This window comes from Scyliorhinus torazame, chromosome 2, assembly GCF_047496885.1.
Source record: "Scyliorhinus torazame isolate Kashiwa2021f chromosome 2, sScyTor2.1, whole genome shotgun sequence".
NCBI classification, from domain to species: Eukaryota; Metazoa; Chordata; class Chondrichthyes; order Carcharhiniformes; family Scyliorhinidae; genus Scyliorhinus; species Scyliorhinus torazame.
In genome coordinates this window covers 325,636,637-325,660,677 of record NC_092708.1, presented here as the reverse complement: position 1 = coordinate 325,660,677, position 24,041 = coordinate 325,636,637, and the positions used below count along the sequence as shown (strand labels likewise).

General features: G+C 47.8%; 1 protein-coding gene across 1 annotated transcript in view; it reads right to left on the bottom strand.

Annotated features, from left to right (window-relative positions):
• txndc16 (thioredoxin domain containing 16) overlaps window positions 1-24,041 on the bottom strand; it is a 241,426-nt gene that overhangs the window by 67,742 nt on the left and 149,643 nt on the right. The gene's annotated exons all lie outside the window — the stretch shown is intronic.

The following is a 24,041-nucleotide window of genomic DNA, read 5'->3' as shown; positions in this document are numbered from 1 at the left end:
GTGAGAATAGGGTGTGTAAAATAAGCTTTAAGTAATTCATTTGTAACATTTCACCATATTAAAAAATATATTTTTCCACTGGACAATATAAGCATCGATCATCCAGGCCCTTTAAATTTCAATAGCTGAAACTGCAAGCAGCTGAAAACTCAACCTTGTATAAATAAACTTAGTGCAATTGACAGGAGAAATCAGAAAACTGGATCTGTCATTCAAAAATGTTTTCTCTGCAGCTCAGGAATTATAACAGATTACTGGATTTCTGGCCTATCAACTAAGGCTCATTATACAGTCCATGGGGGGATGTGGGAGTGACGAATGTGATATAAAATAGTTACTTTAGAGATATTAGTTAAGGTAATGTAGAGGTAGGCCAGTCTAATTCTGGTGAGTTCACAGACAAAGTTGATTAAGCTAAAATTGTACCCTTGGACTGTGGTGGCGAAGGGCGCAGTTCTGAGGACTAGTTGAGATTGTGGGGAATGCTGCATATTGGTTGAAGCAGAAGTCTCTCAAAGGGTTAACAGCAGCAGCCTGTAGTGTAATCGGAGACGTTTCCTTTGAGTCAGTGAACTCCAGCAAAGTTACGTTTTGAATTAATTAAAGGAAACCAGTGGGTTTCTCCACCTCTTTGATAAAAGTTATTATTTTCGAAAGCAATTGATTGAAATTGCCAGAATCTTAAGTTTTACTTACTTGAAATAATGTTTATCTCATTTTATCTGGAGATTAATAGAAACTTAAAGAAGATCACGGACACCATTTTAAAAAGTGTAAATCTGGAGATGATAGTTGACTGTGCCAACATTTTTGTGAATGTAAGAAAAACTTGTTAAAAGAAAAATTGTTAAGATAAAGAATTAATTAAGTTGTAAATGTTATACAAGTTTGTGTTAAGCAAATCGTAAATTTAGTTCTGAGTTGAGATCAGAGCTAAGCTTGCAAGTTGCAGTAATTCAATTTGAATTTTCAAACATTTTTAAGTTTAAAAAAAAACACTGTTAGAACCTTTTCAATCGCTTTGCCAAAAAAAACCCCAAAAAAAACGCGCAAGTAGAGACAGGAAAGACGCGGGTCAAACAAGAGATGAGCTACGTAGTTCAATGGCTGGCCTTGAATTGACAGAAAATGATAAATTCAATAATTTAGAAAATGTTCACTAAAAGTTCCGACTGCACCTGTAGCATTGTCTGCACTAATTCCAGAACCACCAGAGTATAATAATTGATATCCAGTCACTGCTCCCAGATTCCAATTATGCCAGTAACTCAAGCCCTTTTGGGTGATAGTATGGGTCCTGATTTACCATCTTCACGATCAGTAGAGAAAGAGGAGCTCTGTTTCGCAAGCCCAGTTAGCTCTAGGACCAGATCTCGGACAGCGAGAGAAAGGCTTGATCCTCACCAGAAACAATTAAGTATACCACCTAAGTCCCTCCAAACTAAGGAGAAACCGCAAGGTTTGTAGAATGAAGGAAGCTGCAACAGATGATTTTGAAGAGAAAGAACTCCCTCTAGTGACAGGGAGAGACGTCGAAGAACCAGAGGAAATAGCTAGAGTGCCCCCTGGTGAGATTCGGAGACAGTTGCCGATTAGGAAGATACCAAACCCACCCAAAGGGACCCTCAGCTCCTTGTTATGGCCCACCGAATGCATCAACAGCTTTACAACCGCAGCCCCCTCTGAGGGGCCATTGGTCTACTGGGAGAAGAGGACGAGGCAGATATAGAGGGAGCAATGCATGTTTTAATTGCGGCCGTGCAGATCACTGGCAACAGGAATGCCCCTTTAAAAGACAGGCAGTAGAAGGAGATTATCCGACCCAAAGGAGGGGGTACCCACCAAGGGGAGGACAGACGAGATACACTGACTTCTCCCAGGAAAACCATTTCCCAACACAGGATTGACTAGCTAATTTAGTCATAAGGACTCGCCAATCGGACAGGGAACCTATTGTCTCTCTGCAGATAGGAGATCAACATCACTCATTTGTAATCGACACTGGAGCAGCCATGTCTTCTGTGCAATCAGAACTTCGACTACCACTATCCGACCACACGCAGCAATTGTCGGGGTTCCAAGGACAGGTGTGTGAGTATCCTATTTCTGAACCTGCGACAGTCACTTACGAGAATAAGTCTGCAGATCATCAGTTTGTAGTGACTACTGGATTGGACTGTAACTTGTTGGCCCGAGATTTACTGTGTATCTTCCAGCTACAGCTAGAGTACGGAGACGAAGGGGTAACGGTTAAATCATGGAGGATGAGACAACAGTGCTATATTTCTATCACCCCCCAGTGGTGGACGTTAGACATTGAACAGTCACTGCTTCACGTTACCCTGGCCTATGACAGAACTGGACGAAACAGGGAGTTGGAGGACAAATACCGGCCATTAATTGGGACCGAATGGCCAGTCAAGGTTACAGCCACAGTCACGGGAAAAGAAGGTACAGCCGATTTTGTTACAATATCACCACATTTATGGCCACAGTCAGCTTCGGTAAGCCTCATATTACACGTCAGGTCCACGACCAGTACCATGCCAAGGATCTGGGGCAAATGGTAAGGAGGGCAGTGGATCATTCGGATCCAACAGAGTACGCACTTCAAGTCATGCCGGACGGCACTACCATAAAATATTTTGAGGTCCCTGAAACAACTAACACTCGACTGCAGCATCACTGGGGACATGATGTGTTGGAATATGTCAATCCACAGGTCTGGACGGAATACCCATCACAAGTGGGAAAGACAAATGTTACACCTATAAAGGTAATGATTAAGGATCATGTAAAGCTACCTTCCATTCGGCAATACCCCCTGAAATCCCAAGCTGCTCTGTCAATAGACAAATTAATTCAAGAGCTGTTGCAACAGGGTATTTTGGTCCCTTGCCAATCAGAATGTAACACCCCCATACTTGCTATGCCTAAACCAGCCAAACCAAACCAGTACCGATTAGTACAGGATTTACGTTCAATCAATGCCATCGCATAGCCGTTACATGCTCTCACCCTCCAACAGGATATTACGGTGTATAGCTCCCACTCGGTCATCGCACTATTGGGGCAACTGCAGACTCAGCATCTTACCGCAGCTCGTCAGAATAGGTAGGAGGTATACCTTTTGAACAATCCACGTCTGACATTTAACCACTGTACCACTATCAATCCAGCCTGTTTTCTTAGTGGTCCACCTGTCCATGAAGACGCACCTGGCCACGACTGTTTAGCCTTGATTCAGGAAACTATCACAATAAGGGGCGATTTGAGTGACATTTCGTCAGAACAACCTGGCATGATTATGTGTGGTCAAATATCCCACCGGGGTTTAGTTAATGACTTACTGCAGGCCCTTCTTATGCCCGCGCAGATTTCCGTTATTAAATGCGCTGCCCACACAAATGGTAAGACCCCAGTTGACGTTGGTAATGAATGAGCAGATTGTGCAGCGCGGACAGCCGCGCAAATTCAGCAAGTGATGGTGCCTAAAATGTTAAGTCAGACTAAACGATCTACTATAAATATGTCTGCTTCTGACAAGCCAATGCCAACCATCCAAGACGTCATAAGGTTACAGGAGGACGCTCCTGAGAGTGATAAACAAATGTGGAAACGGTTAGGTTGTACATATGATTCTGTTTCCTCTTTATGGACCACGCCAGCACATCAGACTTGTATATCTGATGTACTGGCTTTATGGGTCATTGAATGTGTACACTTTGCAACACATTGTGGGGCTCGAGGGACTAGTGATTTGTTGCTGGACACTTGGTGCCACCCTAAAATGCAGGGGTTGGCCCAGAGTATCAGTAATCGGTGTTTGATTTGTCAGCAATATAACACCGGAAAAGGTATCCCTTGTGGGATGGGGCAAACCCCGTTGCCCAGTGGTCCCTTTGAGACGCTCCAAGTGGATTACATTGAGTTGGAAAGGTGTCAATGTTATAAATATGTTTTGGTCATTGTGGATGTGTTCAGCAGATGAGTCGAGGCGTATCCGACTACCGATAATAAAGCTGCTACTGGGGTTAAAGTTCTGATGCGGGAAATCATTCCCCGGTACAGTAGACCAGCTCAGTTGAGTTCTGATAACGGGCCTCATTTTCTTGGACAGATTAACCTGCCTCCCTTCTCCAGTGCTATTTCACAGGTGTGGAGCATGATGGGGTGGCTACGCACCGTCTGTGTGATATTTGGCCTCACCTCGCTTGGAGTGTTATTGGCGATGGACATGGAAAAGGGGAATCTTATCTATGTTTGTAACCCCAACCAATCTACAAGGATACATCACCTATGCAAAGGTGATGTTCTTCGCTGCCCCCATATACGAGGACATGGTATCGACTCATGGAAGGTCGTCAAAGTTAAGGAGAATGCAGGACTCATGAAGCAATTGCACCGGTCCGGGCGATGGGAAGGGAATATTATATGGACATTGCCTTGTTTTTGGAATACATGTAAATTTGATTTTGGATGTGTTAAGATTGGTGCAATAAAGGTAACATCAGGTCATTAGGAGAGCGTAGGAAGAGGCTATGAGAAAGAGAAAGGGACTAGAGAGAGGACGGGGCGTGTGAGAAGGGAAGTGCAGCTAGAACGTAGGTTACCGGGAGATACACTTAAGTTAGTTAAAGGCCAAACTGAGGAAAGCCCGGGTAGTATGAATCTCTTTTACCAGATTTACCACCGCTTGTATGGCCAGTGACGGGTTGTCTGCTACCCGAACCCTGCAGCGGTGTCTAGGTTATTTTCTGTTTCACCGCTTTGGGGCACTCCCCAAACGGTGGTTCATTGTCAGCATTCCGAGCCACTGCCCGAGCAAGTCACTCTTCCTTACGATCCGGGTTCAGCACCACCGGCTATTTGCCTTCCCCTTCCTTGGGATAATTCCCATTCACAGTATGATAGGCTGCAACGGTGGAGGGCGTACATACCTAGCCATTTCACTCCCAATAGGGATTCCCGGTCGTACGAGAATTGTTTCCGCAGTGAAGGATACGGCTGTTTGCTGGTAGAGGTGGAAACAACTTCCGGGTGCGGCGATGACCAGCTGAGTCGCACGTTTCGGCAGCTCCCGGTGAAACGGACTTTTGGGCTCTTGATAGGAGCCCCAACGGCAATTTTGACGGCTAAAAACACTGTGCGGTAAACCAGAAGGGAATCCCCCCTGGATACGGATGAAAAAAGGAGAAAGTGGCCGGATTGCAGTGGATCCTTTAGAACAGTGGCAAGGAAGGCAAGCAAAAACCAAGATGGCGTCGGAAGGTGGCAGTTTAACATGGGGCCCTGAACAACAAGAGTTCTTGAAATGCTGTGTGGAAGAGCTCAAAAAGGAAATGAAGAAAGAGCTGTTGGCCCCGATACTACAGGCGATCGAAGGGCTAAAGGAGGAACAAAAGACCCAGGAGCGGGAGCTTCGGGTCGTGAAGGCAAAGGCAGCCGAGAATGAGGATGACTTACAGGGCCTGGTGGTGAAGACGGAGACGCATGAGGCACATCAGAAACGATGTGTGGAAAGGTTGGAGGCACTGGAGAACAACGCAAGGAGGAACAACCTGAGGATTCTCGGTCTTCCTGAAGGTGCGGAGGGAGCGGACGTCGGGGCATATGTGAGCACGATGCTGCACTCGTTAATGGGAGCGGAGGCCCCGGCGGGTCCGTTGGAGATGGAGGGAGCATACCGAGTGATGGCGCGAGGACCGAGAGCAGGAGAAATTCCCAGAGCCATAGTGGTGAGATTCCTCCGTTTTAAGGATAGAGAAATGGTCCTTAGATGGGCAAAGAAAACTTGGAGCAGTAAATGGGAGAACGCGGTGATCCGCGTTTATCAAGACTGGAGTGCGGAGGTGGCGAGAAGGAGGGCGAGCTTTAATCGGGCCAAGGCGGTGCTTCATAAAAAGAAGATAAAATTTGGAATGCTGCAACCGGCAAGACTGTGGGTCACATATCGAGGGAGGCACCACTACTTTGAGACGGCGGATGAAGCGTGGACTTTTATTGTGGAAGAAAAACTGGAATGAGCGGGTTATTAAAAAGAACGTTTGAACAAAGTGGTGGGGCGAATGTGGGGGGTGAAGAGGGGGGTTAAAAAGGGGGGAAAGAGGAGTTTTATGTACTAATCCTGCGAGGTGGTAACTTTTCTCTCTGCCACAGGTGGTGATGGGGGGAGGAGGGGAGGTGGAGGAGATGGGGCGTTGGCCATTGGGGGCGGGGCCAAGGGAGAAGCGCGGGCTTGGTTCCCGCGCTATGATAATCATGGCGGGAATAGAGAAGCAGGAAGGAGGGGGCGTCGCACGGTGCGAGCCGAGCTCACGGGGGGAAGCCGAGGTCGGCCAGAGTTTGCTGACTTCTGGGAGCAACATGGGGGGAGTAATTCCGCTAGCGGGAGATCTAGCGGGGGGGGGTGGGAGGGGGGAATTACTGGGTTGCTGCTGCTGGGGAGAGGGGGGAGCTGGTATGGGAGGGGATGGGCGGGGGGGCACCGCCTGGGGGAGATACAGCTGCGTGGGAACCGGGTGAGGAGCTGGAAAAAGGGGATGGCTAATCGACAAGTGGGGGGGGGGGTAGGAAGCCCCCCCAACCCGGCTGATCACGTGGAACGTGAGAGGGCTGAACGGGCCGATAAAGAGGGCACGGGTACTCGCACACCTTAAGAAACTTAAGGCAGATGTGCTTATGTTACAGGAAACGCACCTGAAATGGATAGACCAGGTTAGGCTACGCAAAGGATGGGTGGGGCAGGTGTTCCATTCGGGGCTAGATGCGAAAAACAGGGGGATGGCTATATTAGTGGGGAAGCGGGTAATGTTCGAGGCAAAGACTATAGTGGCGGATAACGGGGGCAGATACGTGATGGTGAGTGGCAAACTACAGGGGGAGACGGTGGTTTTGGTAAACGTATATGCCCCGAACTGGGATGATGCCAATTTTATGAGGCGGATGCTAGGACGCATTCCGGACCTAGAGATGGGAAAGCTGATAATGGGGGGAGATTTTAATACGGTGTTGGAACCAGGGCTGGATAGGTCGAAGTCCAGGACTGGAAGGAGGCCGGCAGCAGCCAAGGTACTTAAAGATTTTATGGAGCAGATGGGAGGTGTAGACCCGTGGAGATTTAGCAGACCTAGGAGTAAGGAGTTCTCGTTTTTCTCCTATGTCCATAAAGTCTACTCGCGAATAGACTTTTTTGTGCTGGGAAGGGCGTTGATCCCGAAGGTGAGGGGAACGGAGTATACGGCTATAGCCATTTCGGATCACGCTCCACACTGGGTAGACTTGGAGATAGGGGAGGAAACAGGAGGGCGCCCACCCTGGAGAATGGACATGGGACTAATGGCAGATGAGGGGGTGTGTCTAAGGGTGAGGGGGTGCATTGAAAAGTACTTGGAACTCAATGATAATGGGGAGGTCCAGGTGGGAGTGGTCTGAGAGGCGCTGAAGGCGGTGGTTAGAGGGGAGCTGATATCAATAAGGGCACATAAAGGGAAGCAGGAGAGTAAGGAACGGGAGCGGTTGCTGCAAGAACTTTTGAGGGTGGACAGACAATATGCGGAAGCACCGGAGGAGGGACTGTACAGGGAAAGGCAAAGGCTACATGTAGAATTTGACTTGCTGACTACGGGCACTGCAGAGGCACAATGGAGGAAGGCACAGGGTGTACAGTCCGAATATGGGGAGAAGGCGAGCAGGTTGCTGGCACAACAATTGAGGAAAAGGGGAGCAGCGACGGAAATAGGGGCAGTGAGGGATGAGGAAGGAGAGATGGAGCGGGGAGCGGAGAGAGTGAATGGAGTGTTCAAGACATTTTATAAAAAATTATATGAAGCTCAACCCCCGGATGGGAGGGAGAGAATGATGGGCTTCTTGGATCGGCTGGAATTTCCCAAGGTGGAAGAGCAGGAAAGGGTGGGACTGGGAGCACAGATCGAGGTAGAAGAAGTGGTGAAAGGAATTAGGAGCATGCAGGCGGGAAAGGCCCCGGGACCGGATGGATTCCCAGTCGAATTCTATAGAAAATATGTGGACTTGCTCGCCCCGGAATTGACGAGGACCTTTAATGAGGCAAAGGAAAGGGGACAACTGCCCCCGACTATGTCTGAAGCAACGATATCGCTTCTCTTAAAGAAGGAAAAGGACCCGCTACAATGCGGGTCCTACAGACCTATTTCCCTCCTAAATGCAGATGCCAAGATCCTGGCCAAGGTAATGGCAATGAGAATAGAGGAATGTGTCCCGGGGGTGGTCCACGAGGACCAAACTGGGTTTGTGAAGGGGAGACAGCTGAACACGAATATACGGAGGCTGTTAGGGGTAATGATGATGGCCCCACCAGAGGGGGAAACGGAGATAGTAGTGGCGATGGATGCCGAGAAAGCATTTGATAGAGTGGAGTGGGATTATTTGTGGGAGGTGTTGAGGAGATTTGGTTTTGGAGAGGGGTATGTTAGATGGGTGCAGCTGTTGTATAGGGCCCCGATGGCGAGCGTGGTCACGAATGGACGGGGATCTGCATATTTTCGGCTCCATAGAGGGACAAGGCAGGGATGCCCTCTGTCCCCATTATTGTTTGCACTGGCGATTGAGCCCCTGGCGATAGCGTTGAGGGGTTCCAAGAAGTGGAGGGGAGTACTTAGAGGAGGAGAAGAACACCGGGCATCTTTGTATGCGGACGATTTGCTACTATACATGGCAGACCCGGCGGAGGGGATGCCAGAAATAATGCGGATACTTGGGGAGTTTGGGGATTTTTCAGGGTATAAATTGAACATGGGGAAAAGTGAGTTGTTTGTGGTGCATCCAGGGGAGCAGAGTAGAGAAATAGAGGACCTACCGTTGAGGAAGGTAACAAGGGACTTTCGTTACCTGGGGATCCAGATAGCCAAGAATTGGGGCACATTGCATAGGTTACATTTAACGCGGTTGGTGGAACAAATGGAGGAGGATTTCAAGAGATGGGATATGGTATCCCTGTCACTGGCAGGGAGGGTGCAGGCGGTTAAGATGGTGGTCCTCCCGAGATGCCTCTTTGTGTTTCAGTGCCTCCCGGTGGTGATCACGAAGGCTTTTTTTAAAAGGATTGAAAAGAGCATCATGGGTTTTGTGTGGGCCGGGAAGACCCCGAGACTGAGGAAGGGATGCTTACAGCGTAGCAGGGATAGTGGGGGCTGGCACTACCGAGCCTAAGTGAGTATTATTGGGCCGCTAATATTTCAATGGTGAGTAAGTGGATGGGAGAGGAGGAGGGAGCGGCGTGGACGAGATTAGAGAGGGCGTCCTGTAGGGGGAGTAGCCTACAGGCTATGGTGACAGCCCCATTGCCGTTCTCACCGAGGGACTACACCACAAGCCCGGTGGTGGTGGCTACACTGAAGATTTGGGGACAGTGGAGACGGCATAGGGGAAAGACTGGAGCCTTGGGGGGGGTCCCCGATAAGAAACAACCATAGGTTTGCCCCGGGGGAAATGGATGGGGGATATGGAATGTGGCAAAGAGCAGGAATAACGCAACTGAAAGATCTGTTTGTGGATGGGAAGTTCGCGAGTCTGGGAGCGCTGACCGAGAAATATGGGTTGCCCCAAGGGAATGCATTCAGGTATATGCAACTGAGGGCTTTTGCGAGGCAACAGGTGAGGGAATTCCCGCAGCTCCCGACACAAGAGGTGCAGGACAGAGTGATCTCAAAGACATGGGTGGGGGATGGTAAGGTGTCAGATATATATAGGGAAATGAGGGACGAAGGGGAGACTATGGTAGATGAACTAAAAGGGAAATGGGAAGAAGAGCTGGGGGAGGAGATCGAGGAGGGGCTGTGGGCAGATGCCCTAAGCAGGGTAAACTCGTCGTCCTCGTGTGCCAGGCTAAGCCTGATTCAGTTTAAGGTATTACACAGGGCGCATATGACTGGAGCACGGCTCAGTAAATTTTTTGGGGTGGAGGATAGGTGTGCGAGGTGCTCGAGAAGCCCAGCGAATCATACCCATATGTTTTGGTCATGCCCGGCACTACAGGGGTTTTGGATGGGGGTGACAAAGGTGCTTTCGAAAGTAGTAGGAGTCCGGGTCGAACCAAGCTGGGGGTTGGCTATATTTGGGGTTGCACAAGAGCCGGGAGTGCAGGAGGCGAGAGAGGCCGATGTTTTGGCCTTTGCGTCCCTAGTAGCCCGGCGCAGGATATTGCTAATGTGGAAGGAAGCCAAGCCCCCGGGGGTGGAGACCTGGATAAATGACATGGCAGGGTTTATAAAGCTAGAGCGGATTAAGTTCGTTCTAAGGGGGTCGGCTCAAGGGTTCACCAGGCGGTGGCAACCGTTCGTCGAATACCTCGCAGAAAGATAGATGGAATGGAAAAAAGAAGGCAGCAGCAGCAGCCCAAGATCGGGCGGGGGGGGGGGGGGGGGGGGGGGGGGGGGAAGAGGAGGAACCAGAAGGACTCTCAGGGTTGTTAATATATACTGTATAATATGTATAGGTCGTTGCGACAGATAATTATATATTGGACTGTTAAATTATATTTTTGGAGAGTGTTACTTGTGATAAGGCAGTTGCCAATTAGGGTTAGTTTTCATTTTTGTTATTTATTATTTATTCATTTTTGTTTATAAAATAGGTCATTGTTATTTGTGTTATAATATTGTGTAAAGGATGCACAATGTACTGTGTTGGTTGACCAAAAATTTTCAATAAAATATTTATATATTAAAAAAAGTAGAGGTGGAAACGAATATAACATGTCTGTTCCCCACCTGTACGGACAGGAGGTGCCATATCACCCAGGCGTCTGGCTAATGCGTTTGTTACAACACCACTTGCGTTCCATTGAACGCCGGCGTCCAGCTCCTTTGTGGCTGGGGGAATGTCTCTCATATCACTGTTGGGACTAGGGCTTTCCGCATTGCTAGGCGGCCCGAATGGGCGTTTCAAAGCTGGATAAACTGGGCTACTGGGGGATCCTTACGCAACCGATATACTGGTTGTGATGCTAGCCTGCACACGGAACAAGGATACTACTTTTTATTTAATGGCACAGCGACCAATGTTTTGTCACCCCCATTTCCCCGCCAAATTGCTATTGGGACTCTAGTCCCTACCACAGTCCCCTGCCCTGCGGCGTGGAAGCTGCATAATCAGTTAGCACGCCGGGCAGTCTCTGCTGAATTTTGCGAGAACTGGAAAAAACTTCAGGTTCTTGCACCCAACCGGGGCCACTCAGCCGGGTGGGGGATTCTGAGCGTCTTGACACTGGGAGGTGTGGGGGGTTCTTTGGCTGACAGTGATAGGAATTATTTTATTTGTGGCCTTACCATCTTGGGAAATGAAATCTTGGGAGCCCTCGGGGCAATAACCAAGGAATTGTCTCAGCTACGGTTGTTTGCAATGCAGAACCGGTATGCTCTTGACTATCTTCTGGCCCGTGAGGGTGGGGTATGCGCCATAGTGCAGGGCAAGTGTATCATGGGAGTTCAGGACTTGACCGCTAACATCACTAAATTTATGGATCACATACGGGATCACCTGGACGGAATGCAGGATCCTGGCTCTTGGGGTAACTGGGGATTTGGAGGTTGGAAGGACTGGTTGATAAATATGGCCATGTATTTAGTGGTGGCTATCGGCTGCATCTTTGTGGGCCTAGCTTTTTTTTTAAGTCACCTGCTTTATTCCTCCCTCCCATCGAGTGACCAGGTATTACACCATCATCATTTGTGGTGCCATCTCTGAAAACAAATCAATCAGCCCAAAGACAATTGGAAAAATAGAGTTAACAGTGGTAATTATAGGTGTTTTCAGTGTGAAAAGAACACAAATGGAGGCTGTGTCAAAGGACAGGGATATAATCAAAGAATCATATAATCAGGTAACTATTGCCTGTTCAGCCTAACATCAGTAGTGGTAAACCACAGCAGAAAACATAACTACTGATAATGTTAACAGTCTCCCATCCTATTTAGTATAGACCTGAGATAATGAAGCAGTCTGTGCCTGCATGCAGCAAGAGTTAGACACCATTCAGGCTTGGGGTTAGTGGTGTTGTGTTAGGTACACTGGTCTAACACTGGCTGCAGCTAAGATCAGAAAGATACTCCAGACCTTGAAGTTAGTTCAATCAGGTTTACTGAACTAATAGCACAGTTAGCACAGTTCTCTGTGAGTTTGACTCTCTGCTAACTTAAGTGTGGTTACTCTGTCTGACTGAACCAGACCAGCTCTTCGCCACGTGGTGGAGGTGTGAGATTGTAACAACACCCTTGACTGACTCTCTAGATGTTCATCAGTGGAAAGAGGCGGAGTGTGAGTGCCTCGTGTGTTTTATAGTCAGATCCCACCCCTGAGTATCCTGCCTGCTTATTGGTCATGTCCTGTTCTCTGTGTCCATTAGCTGCTTGCCTGTATATCATTGTGTGTGTGTATGCATATCATTACATCTCCCCTTTTTGTGGGCCTAGCTATCCTTAAATGTGTGTTGGGTAGAATGCGGGGTGCACTGGAACAGATCAACGCCCCTAAAATCTTAACTGTTAAAATCCATGAGGGTGCAGCAGATGAGGGGGGGGGGCTAAGCCAGGAATTGGAAATGCAGCGACGGATCTTTTTAGATGAGGAACCGTAGCTATGGATTGGATAGTTCGGTTATCATGGAATGATAAAAGGAGGGAATGACGAATGTGATATAAAATAGTTACTTTAGAGATATTAGTTAAGGTAATGTAGAGGTAGGCCAGTCTAATTCTGGTGAGTTCACAGACAAAGGATTTCAGACCGCATGGAAAAGCAGGAAGAGGTGTGTCCACCAAAGCAGGAGAAAAGGATGCTGAGTAATAGGGGCCAGAGGAAGGGATTGGAAGTGAGCCAATCAGAATAGATCAAACAGGTCAGGAGGGATATAGGCTGACCTATGGGCGTCGAGTATGTGAAACCTGATACCATTTGAATTGATTTGCAGAGATCCCTTTGTCTTTTTGTTCATTCGCTTTCCTGGATATAGGAGACTGGACGTGTCCTATGTTTCTGTGAGAGGAATCAAGCTTGCAAGCTAAATAAAATAACTAATGCTGTACCTGCAAATCCATCTCGACTTTTATTGAGGCCAGACTGACGGGTAAAGAAACTTGGGATTCAACAGGAGGAGGGGCATTCCTTGGCATAGCGGGCATGGGGCACCTTCAGGTTGTTTGGAGGTCAAATCTTGGCACAGGGGTCATGAGGAGGGCTTTTTAAAATCACCTATTAAAAGGTTACCTCATGTAGACTACAGTTCATAACACAACTGAAGTAGTGTGAATCACGTCTCATTGAAAACCTGACCCAATTAATCAAAATTGTAAAGGTCTAGGACATGTCTATTGTCGCAATGGACACAGCCAGAGGGTCTGGGATGCAGAGTGAGTAGTTTTGATCCAAATCAGCCTGCACCCTTAAAAGTCACTCCAAAAACCGGAAACACAGGGAATGGGGACTGGAATCTCGGAATTGAGTCTTGGCTGCCCTTTTTAAAGGGCTCCGAGTCATCACAAATCGATGAAAAGCCAGGCCATTATTTCAAAAAGTGATTCCAGATTATTGCCTCAATACATTGTCATGACATTATTATAATACATCCATCAGTTAATGATATTTCATGTTCAGTCATCATCTTCTCAGTTTGTTTTTCTCATGTTAGGCAGGCTATAAACCATAACATCGCAGAACCAATCTTTAAACTTTGATCAACTGATTACATCTGAAATTTGTGCAATTTAAATTATTCCAGTCCAACTCCGGCCAACCCCCTGCATCTCTTTTCCCAGTGCACTAATGACTAAAATTTTATTGACTTTGTTTCCCATTTCCACCCTTTTCTTATCTTCACTTTTGTCCATCTCTGACTCTTCCCTTCCTAATCCAGTCAAAGCAGGTTAGCATGTGGGGAGGAAGGTTCAACCACAGGGAAAATTATGAAAAAAGTTAAAGGGAAGATGTAATCAGGAGATGTTTTTATTGGAGATGTTAAGATTCAAAAAGGTTAAAAAAAAATAGAATAAGGGCACTTTACTTGAATGCTCGTAGCCTTCGAAACAACATTGACTTCAGGAAGCAAGGTACTGTACATACCCCTGTCTGCGTCAATGGGGCTGAGGTGGAGATGGTTGAAAGCTTGAAATTCCTAGGGGTGCACATCACCAAAAATCGATCCTGGTCCACCCACGTCGATGCTACCACCAAGAAAGCACAACAGCGAAACTAAGGAAATTCGGCATGTCCACACTGACTCTTACCAACTTTTACAGATGCACCATAGAAAGCATCCTATCTGGCTGCATCACAGCCTGGTATGGCAACTGCTTGGCCCAAGACCGCAAGAAACGTCAGAGAGTTGTGAATACAGCCCAGGCCATCACATAAAGCTGCCTCCCATCCATTGACTCTATCTAGACCTCCTGCTGCCTGGGGAAAGTGGGCAGCATAATCAAAGACCCCTCCCACCCGGCTTAATCGCTCTTCCAACTTCTTCCATCTGGCAGGAGATACAAAAGTCTGAGAACACGCACGAACAGATTCAAAAACATCGTCTTCCCCGCTGTTGCCAGACTTCTAAACGACCCTCTTATGGACTGACCTGGTTAATACTACACTCCTGTATGCTTCACCCGATGCCGGTGTCTATGTATTTACATTGTCTAACTTTTGTTGCCCTATTATGTATTTTCTTTTTATTTAATTTTCTTTCCATGTACTAAATGATCTGTTTGAGCTGCTTGCAGAAAAGTACTCTTCACTGTACCTCGGTACACATGACAATAAACAAATCCAATCCTATCCCAGGTAAATGAGTGACGGCATAAATCATCGCGTATGAGTATGATTTAGTGGCCATTACAGAGATATGGTTGCAGGGTGTTCATGACCGGAAATTAAATATCCAGAGGTAATAGAGCATTCGAAAGGACAGACAGGAAGGTAAGGGAGGTGGTGTAGCTCTCATATTTAAGAATGATATTAGGGTGGAGCGAGAGATGATATAGGTTCTATGGAGAAAAAGATTGTAATGATGCAGCAATAATTAATGATCTCATAGTTAGGGATCCTCGCAGTAGGAGCGATCACAGTATGGTTGAATTTAAAATACAGGTGGGGGGCGAGAAGGTAAAATCCAATACCAGTGTTGTGTGCTTAAACAAAGGCGACTACAATGGGATAAGGGAGGATTTTGCTAAGGTAGACTGGAGCAAAGACTTGACTTTTAAAGTGGTTTTTCACAGTGCTCAGCAAAAGTATATACCGGTGAAAAGGAAGGACTGCAGGAAAAGGGATAATCAGCCATGGATATCTGAGGAAATAAAGGAGGATATCAAATTGAAAGAAAATGCATACAAAGTGGCAAAGATGAGTGGATACTAAAGGATTGGGAAATCTTTAAAGGTCAACAGAAAGCCACTAAAACAAGCTGTAAAGAAAAGTAAGCTAGATTATGAGAGTAAATTAGCTCTGAATATAAAAACAGATAGCAAACGTTTCTACAAATATATAAAACGAAAAAGAATGGCCAAGGTAAACATTGGTCCTTAAGAGGACGAGAAGGGGGATTTAGTAATGGGAAATAAGGAAATGGCCGAGGCATTGAACAGGTATTTTGCGTTGGTTTTCACAGTGGAAGACCCAAATATTATGCCAATAATTGATGGCAAGGAGGCTACGGCAGGCGAGAACCTAGAAACGATCATTATCATTAAGGAAGTGGTGTTGGGCAAGCTAATGGGGCTAAAGGTAGAGAAGTCTCCTGGCCCTGATGGAATGCATCACAGGGTACTAAAGACGATTACGGGGAAATAGCATTTGTGATAATTTACCAAAATTCTCTGGACTCCGAGGCGGTCCCGGAAAATTGAAAAACAGCAAATGTGACGCCAATGTTTAAAAAAGGAGGTAGCCAAAAGGCGAGTAACTATAGGCCGGTTAGCTTAACTTCTGTAGTGGGGAAAGTGCTTGAATCTATCATCAAGGAAGAAATAGCGAGACATCTGGATAGAAATTGTCCCATTGGGCAGACGTAGCATGGGTTCATGAAAGGCAGGTCACGTTTAACTAATTTATCCCCAGGAGACTGGGCTCCAAATCCACATGGCCTTCATTGCAAGAGGATTTAAGTTCAGAAGTTGGGATATCTTACTGCAGTTATATGGGGCCTTGGTGAGGCCCCACCTGGTATATTGTGCGCAGTTTTGGTCTCCCTACCTAAGAAAGGGTATACTTGATATAGAGGGAGTGCAATGGAGGTTCACTAGGCTGATACCGGGGTTGGCGGGACTGTCCTATGAGAAAATATTGGTTTGACTGGACCTGTATTCGCTACAGTTTAGACGGGTGAGAGATGTGATTGAAATGTCTGAAATTCTAAAAAGGCTGGACAGACTAGATGCAGGCAGGATGTTTTCCCTGGTTGGGGAATCTAGAACCAGGGTACACCGTCTCAGGATACGGCGTAGACCACTTAGGACTGAGAAGAGGAAAGATTTCTTCACTCAAAGGGTAGTGAACTTGTGGAATTCTCTACCACAGAAGGCTGCAGAGGCCAAGTCACTGAATGTATTAAAGAAAGAGATATATACATTTTGGGATTTTAATGGCATCAAGAGGTGTGGGGAGAAAGTGTGAATATGAGCGTGAGATAGAGGATCAGCTATTATAGTGTTGAATGGCAGAGCAGGCTCCAAGGGCTGAATGGCCTCATCCTGCTCCTAGTTTCTAAGTAAAAAATCCCAGAATAACATAATAAAATTGCATATTTATTTAGTCACCTTAAATTGGTGGCTATGAAAATTAAATAAAAGCAGAAAATACTGGAAATACTTCAGCAGCTCAAATTACCTCACCTGTGCAAATATAAACGGAGTTCATGTTTCCCGTCATTGACCTTTCATCGGAGCTCTCAGTTCTGATGAAAGGGTGTTTGCTTCAAATATTGGGCTGGATTCCCCATTCAGGAGACTGTTTTCCAGCCGGAACTGAATCACTTCTGGTTCGCTGGGAGCGGTGCCCAGAAGCTATTCACTCTCCCCAGCCATGCAAATCCATGCATGGCAGGGATCGTAAGGGATTTCATCATGAATCATGCTATCGCGCCGCCATTTTGAGCCGGCAACCCGATAGCAAGGTGTGGTGGCTGGGCACCCTCCCCCTTGCAATGCAAATCCTGCCGTGCCCCCACAGCCAACAAGTAGAGCATCCTTCCCACCACAGGAATTGCTGGGTCAGCCCCCCACCCGCTGCCACAGAATGCTCGCACGAGGGTGACCTGAACCTCCCCCACTGACCCCCATATCAAAGACCACCCCCCCCCAAATCAGAGAACCCCCATAGCAGGAAATCCCCTCCAAATAGCAGGGTACACCCCCATAACAGGGATCCCCCCTCCATAACAGGGAACTCCCATAGCAGAGAACTCCCTCCCCCACCCCCAATAACTGAGAATACCCTCATAAAAAGAAACCCCTTACATCAGGGAGCACTCCCCCTTCTTCCCCATTAACAGAGAACCCCCCCCCCCATAGTAGATAGTCCCCATAACAGAGAGCCCCTCCATAACAGAGAACATCCCAGTGCAGAGAAATGCCCAGAGCAGGGAACTCCCCAGTAGCAATGTTTATAAACATCTAGCTATGATTGTCAGGTCTCATAACTCTTTTGATGTTGTCTTTTTTGCTGAGAAAAAAAAGAAGTGAAAGCACTTAATGCCTAGATGTTTATAAACTTTGCGATTCGGTTCAAAGCAGGCTACTTAAGATGCATTCAAGCATGAAGGGAGATGAAAATAAGCAATCCTGACATCGGTCTGTTTGAAAGCCATCAATTATAGGCTATTTCTCTTTGAAGTGAAAAGAAGCCTTACAGATCAAAGGAACTGAGGGGGGCTAAAGCCTTACGACATGGTTTTGGCTTTCTATTAAGTTACAGCTGCTGCTTTTTATACATCTGTCTGAGGCAGGAAGGTATGCACAGGTGAGTGAAAAAGCAGTGATTTCTTTCACCGTTTCTGCCTGGAGTGCTCTTCAGCTTCCAGGCACAGGTGGGGGGTGTCTAGTGGGGAGGGGGTGGGAGGAGTCTCTGGTGGGGAGGGGGCCTCCGGTGTGGCAGGGGTATCTCTGGGGGCAGGATTTGCATTGTAGGGCGAGGGCCCCTCCGTTGGACTTTGGGGGCACCTACCTTAAATACTTACCCCCTAGGCCCACTGTGATGTCCACCACATCAGGACCACACTGGCAAATACTTGGTAGCTGTAAGGAATTGGTGAAGAGAACCAACCAACAATGAGTTAGGGCTTCCACCCTGAGACTCTCAAAGCCCCCAAGCCTCCACGACCCATACGTGTCCCGCTTTCTCTCAAAGTTCCATCCAGCAAGCCAGTTGTGCTGGAAAACCTCACTCTACACATTCAACCCTGGCCACAGTAGGAGCCCCTAGACCCCAGAGCCCTGCCGGGAACATTACGGAGACCATGCTCAGGTGCTCTCCCCAGATCCACACACTCATCCTTTAGTCGCAAGGATATCCGCAGTGCTGAAGCCCAGTTCTTGAGTGTTTGATTGTTGGCTGCTGCCTCTTTGGTGCGGACTCTTCTAGAGCGGCACGGTTAGCACTGTTGCTTCACAACGCCAGGGCCCTGGGTCCGAGTCCCGGCTTGGGTCACTGTCTGTGCAGAGTCTGCACGTTCCCCCTGTGTCTGCGTGGGTTTCCTCCGGTGCGCCGGTTTCCTCCCACTTGTTAGTTGAATTGAGAATTCTGAATTCTCCCTGAGTGTACCCGAACAGGCGCCGTTATGTGGCGACTAGAGGATTTTCACAGTAACTTCATTGCAGCGTTATTGTAAGACTACTTGTGACAAAAATAAAGATTATTATTATAATAGAGGTCAGGCAAACTGCTCAGACTTAAAAGTTTGATTGAAATGAGTTGCAATACTCATCGTCTGAGACATGAAACGTCTACCCATGAGAAGCCACTTAAGAGCTGTGAAGTGCTCTCAACTATTAGCAATAACATTCAGCTGTGAAGCTAGAGGCTGCTCACCGTCAAGGGAGTTAAAAGTGACCTTCAACATAGAACCAAGAACTCTATCATGGAAGTGTTCGGGAGGACTGACAGGCAGCAGCTTATCTGTTATGGGTATGCACAATATTTAAAAATGGCTTGAAGGCCTCACAGACTAAATGCCCTTCAACGCCCCCCCCCCCCCCAACCCTCAACCCACCACGCGAGCACTGAAGGAGCAGATCCAGTGCCGTTGAGCTGCATGCTGGAAGATGGAAATGGCTACTCACCTCCTCAGTTACCCTCAGCAGCCACTGAGCCAGCTTCACTTTTTTAAAAAGGAGTACTAAATGACACCCGCGTGATTTCTCGCTGGGGAGCCTGTTAATTCCAGGGCTGCCATTACATTTGACTTCAATCTCACCATTGAGATGGGAATTGATGCAAATTGGGGTCAATGATATGCTCGACATATCTGAGCTTGATCTGGAACTCGCCATTGGGGGTGGGCCGGTTCGATAGCAAACTGATTCGCGCCCAGCGCAAATCTCAATGTTGGCCTTTCTCACTATTTAACCGGTGTGCCCAGATCCACGTCGGACGCCACATGGTGGCTAAATCTCGCCCGTCAAGATTGGAGCCTATTCTAGCATTTGGTTACCACTTTTTGCTCATTTGATTTGCATCGCTATTTGAACATCCTCCAATTTCAGCTTTGCACGCCCTCGCACATTTCTTCTCCAAATGCTTGTGGACAGACTGATTGGAAATGATTAACTTTACAAACAGATGTCAATGGGAAATTCTCTCCAACAAAACTTAGATCAAAAACACATTTTCTGATCACAAAGCACACACAATAAAATGTATGACCTAGTTTTAGAGAAGTACAGACTCAGGTACTTTGAGTGATTTAGTCCAAACCTGACTTGCGCAAACCAAGGAGTTCCAAAACAGTGCAATTTCCTGTATTTTAAGATCCTATTTTAAGATCTAAAGCAAGTAAAGTTAAAATTAAAATCAGTGCTATCAAACTCACTCAAGTTATACGGACTTGAATTTCTGTTGTTTATTTAACTGTGGTTACTTCGTGCTGCTTTGCTTGCCTTGGTAAGAAAAACACAAATGCTTTGGAGATGTTTATCTTCCGCAAGACATCGCCTAAACAGTTAAAGAATAGATCTTCAGGGTGTAATATTACCTATTTAATTAAATTATAATTCTGGTATTCATTGTTTTTTTTTTCCTCAAAGTTCAAGAATTCCAAGGCATCACTGTGTGTGTTGAACGGAGAGTATTATTTGCTCGAATAAATCTGTACTTAGATCTCTCATTTGTGACTTCCGGGTGCGGCGATGACCAGCTAAGTCGCACGTTTCGGCAGCTCCCGGTGGAACGGACTTTTGGGCCCTGGATAGGAGCCCCAACGGCAATTTTAACGGCTAAAAACACCGTGCGGTAAACCAGAAGGGTGTTCCCCCTGGACACGGATGGAAAAAGGAGAGGAAAGTGGCCGGATTGCAGCGGATCTTTTGGAACAACGGCAAGGAAGGCAAGCAGAAACCAAGATGGCGTCGGAAGGTGGCAGTTTCATATGGGGCCCTGAACAACAAGAGTTTTTGAAACGCTGCGTGGAGGAGATAAAAAAGGAAATGAAGAAAGAGTTGTTGGCCCCGATATTACAGGCGATTGAAGGGCTGAAAGAGGAACAAAAGACCCAGGAGCAGGAGCTTCGGGTCGTGAAGGCGAAAGCAGCAGAGAATGAAAACGACATACAGGGCCTGGTGGTGAAGTCGGAGATACAGGAGGCACACCAGAAACGATCTGTGGAGAGGTTGGAGGCACTGGAAAATAACGCAAGGAGGAACAACTTGAGGATTCTTGGCCTTCCTGAAGGTGTGGAGGGGGCGGACGTCGGGGCATATGTGAGCACGATGCTGCACTCGTTAATGGGAGTGGAGGCCCCGACGGGTCCGTTGGAGGTGGAGGGAGCATACCGAGTTATGGTGCGAGGATCGAGAACAGGAGAAGCTCCCAGAGCCATAGTGGTGAGATTTCTCCGTTTTAAGGATAGAGAAATGGTCCTTAGATGGGCGAAGAAAACTCGGTGTAGTAAATGGGAGAACGCGGTGATCCGCGTCTATCAAGATTGGAGTGCGGAGGTGGCGAGAAGGAGGGCGAGCTTTAATCGGGCCAAAGCGGTACTTCACAAAAAAAAGATAAAGTTTGGAATGCTGCAACCGGCAAGACTGTGGGTCACATATCAAGGGAGGCACCACTACTTTGAGACGGCGGATGAAGCGTGGACTTTTATTGTAGAAGAAAAATTGGAATGATTGGACTACGAAAATGAACGTTTGGACAAAGTGGTGGGACGAGTGGGGGGGGGGGCGAAGAGGGATTGTATGATTAATCCTGCGGTATGGTAACTTTTCTTTCTCCCACAGGTGGTGATGGGGGGAGGTGGGGAAGGAGAGGAGATGGGGCGTTGGCCATGGGAGGCGGGGCCGAGGGAGAGGCGCGGGCTTGGTTCCCGCGCTATGATAATTATGGCGGGAATAGAGAAGCAGGAAGGAGGGGGCGCCGCACGGGGCGAGCCGTGATCACGGGGGGAAGCCGAGGTCAGCCAGAGTTTGCTGACTTCTGGGAGCAACATGGGGGGAGTAATTACGCTAGCGGGGGGTCTAGCGGGGGGGGGGGAGGGGGGAATTACGGGCCGATAAAGAGGGCACGAGTACTCGCACACCTTAAGAAACTTAAAGCAGATGTGGTCATGTTACAGGAAACGCACCTGAAACTGATAGATCAGGTTAGGTTGCGCAAAGGATGGGTAGGGCAGGTGTTCCATTCGGGGCTGGATGCGAAAAACAGGGGGGTGGCTATATTAGTGGGGAAGCGGGTAATGTTCGAGGCAAAGACTATAGTGGCGGATAACGGGGGCAGATACGTGATGGTGAGTGGCAAATTACAGGGATGGTGGTGTTGGTAAACGTGTATGCCCCGAATTGGGACGATGCCAATTTTATGAGGCGAATGCTAGGACACATCCCAGACCTAGAGACCGGAAAGCTGATAATGGGGGGAGACTTTAACACGGTGTTGGAACCAAGGCTGGATAGGTCGAAGTCCAGGACTGGTAGGAGGCCGGCAGCAGCCAAGGTGCTCAAGGATTTTATGGAGCAGATGGGAGGGGTGGACCCGTGGAGATTCAGTAGACCTAGGAGTAAGGTTCTCGTTTTTCTCCTATGTCCATAAAGTCTATTCACGCATAGACTTTTTTGTGTTGGGTAGGGCATTGATCCCGAGGGTGAGGGGAACGGAATATACGGCTATAGCCATTTCGGATCATGCCCCACACTGGGTAGACTTGGAGATAGGGGAGGAAACAAGAGGGCGTCCACCCTGGAGAATGGACATGGGACTAATGGCGGATGAGGGGGTGTGCTTAAGGGTGAGGGGATGCATTGAAAAGTACTTGGAACTCAATGACAATGGGGAGGTTCAGGTGGGAGTGGTCTGGGAGGCGTTGAAGGCGGTGGTTAGGGGGGAGCTGATATCAATAAGGACACATAAAGGGAAGCAGGAGAGTAAGGAACGGGAGCGGTTGTTGCAAGAACTTGAGAGGGTGGACAGACAGTATGCGGAAGCACCGGAGGAGGGACTGTATAGGGAAAGGCAAAGGCTGCATGTGGAATTTGACTTGCTGACCACAGGCATTGCAGAGGCACAATGGAGGAAGGCGCAGGGTGTACAGTATGAATATGGAGAGAAGGCGAGCAGATTGCTGGCACACCAATTGAGGAAAAGGGGAGCAGCGAGGGAAATAGGGGGGGTGAGAGACGAAGATGGAGAGACGGAGCGGGGAGCGGAGAGAGTGAATGAAGTGTTTAAGACATTTTATAAAAAATTGTATGAAGCTCAACCCCCGGATGGGAGGGAGAGAATGATGGAGTTTTTGGATCGGCTGGAAATTCCCAAGGTGGAAGAGCAGGATAGGATGGGATTGGGAGCACAGATCACGGTAGAGGAAGTGGTGAAAGGAATTAGGAACATGCAGACGGGAAAGGCCCCGGGACCGGACGGATTCCCAGTTGAATTTTACAGAAAATATTTGGACTTGCTCGCCCCGCTACTGACGAGGACCTTCAATGAGGCAAAGGAAAGGGGACAAATGCCCCCGACTATGTCAGAAGCAACGATATCGCTTCTTTTAAAGAAGGAAAAGGATCCGCTACAATGCGGGTCCTACAGACCAATCTCCCTCCTCAATGTAGATGCCAAGGTCTTGGCCAAGGTAATGGCAATGAGAATAGAGGAATGTGTCCCGGGGGTGGTTCATGAGGACCAAACTGGGTTTGTGAAGGGGAGACAGCTGAACACGAACATACGGAGGTTGTTAGGGGTAATGATGATGGCCCCACCAGAGGGTGAAACGGAGATAGTAGTGGCGATGGATGCCGAGAAAGCATTTGATAGAGTGGAGTGGGATTATCTGTGGGAGGTGTTGAGGAGATTTGGGTTCGGAGAGGGGTATGTTAGATGGGTGCAGCTGTTGTATAGGGCCCCAGTGGCGAGTGTGGTCACGAATGGACGGGGATCGGCATATTTTCGGCTCCATAGAGGGACAAGGCAGGGATGTCCTCTGTCCCCATTACTGTTTGCACTGGCGATTGAGCCCCTGGCGATAGCGCTGAGAGGTTCCAAGGGATGGAGGGGAATACTTAGGGGAGGAGAAGAACACCGGGTATCTTTATATGCGGATGATCTGCTGCTATATGTGGCGGATCCGGCGGAGGGGATGCCAGAAATAATGCGGATACTTGGGGAGTTTGGGGATTTTTCAGGGTATAAATTGAACATGGGGAAGAGTGAGCTGTTTGTGGTGCATCCAGGGGAGCAGAGTAGAGAAATAGAAGACCTACCGTTGAGGAAGGTAACAAGAGACTTTCGTTACCTGGGGATCCAGATAGCTAAGAATTGGGGCACATTGCACAGGCTAAATTTGACGCGGTTGGTGGAACAGATGGAGGAAG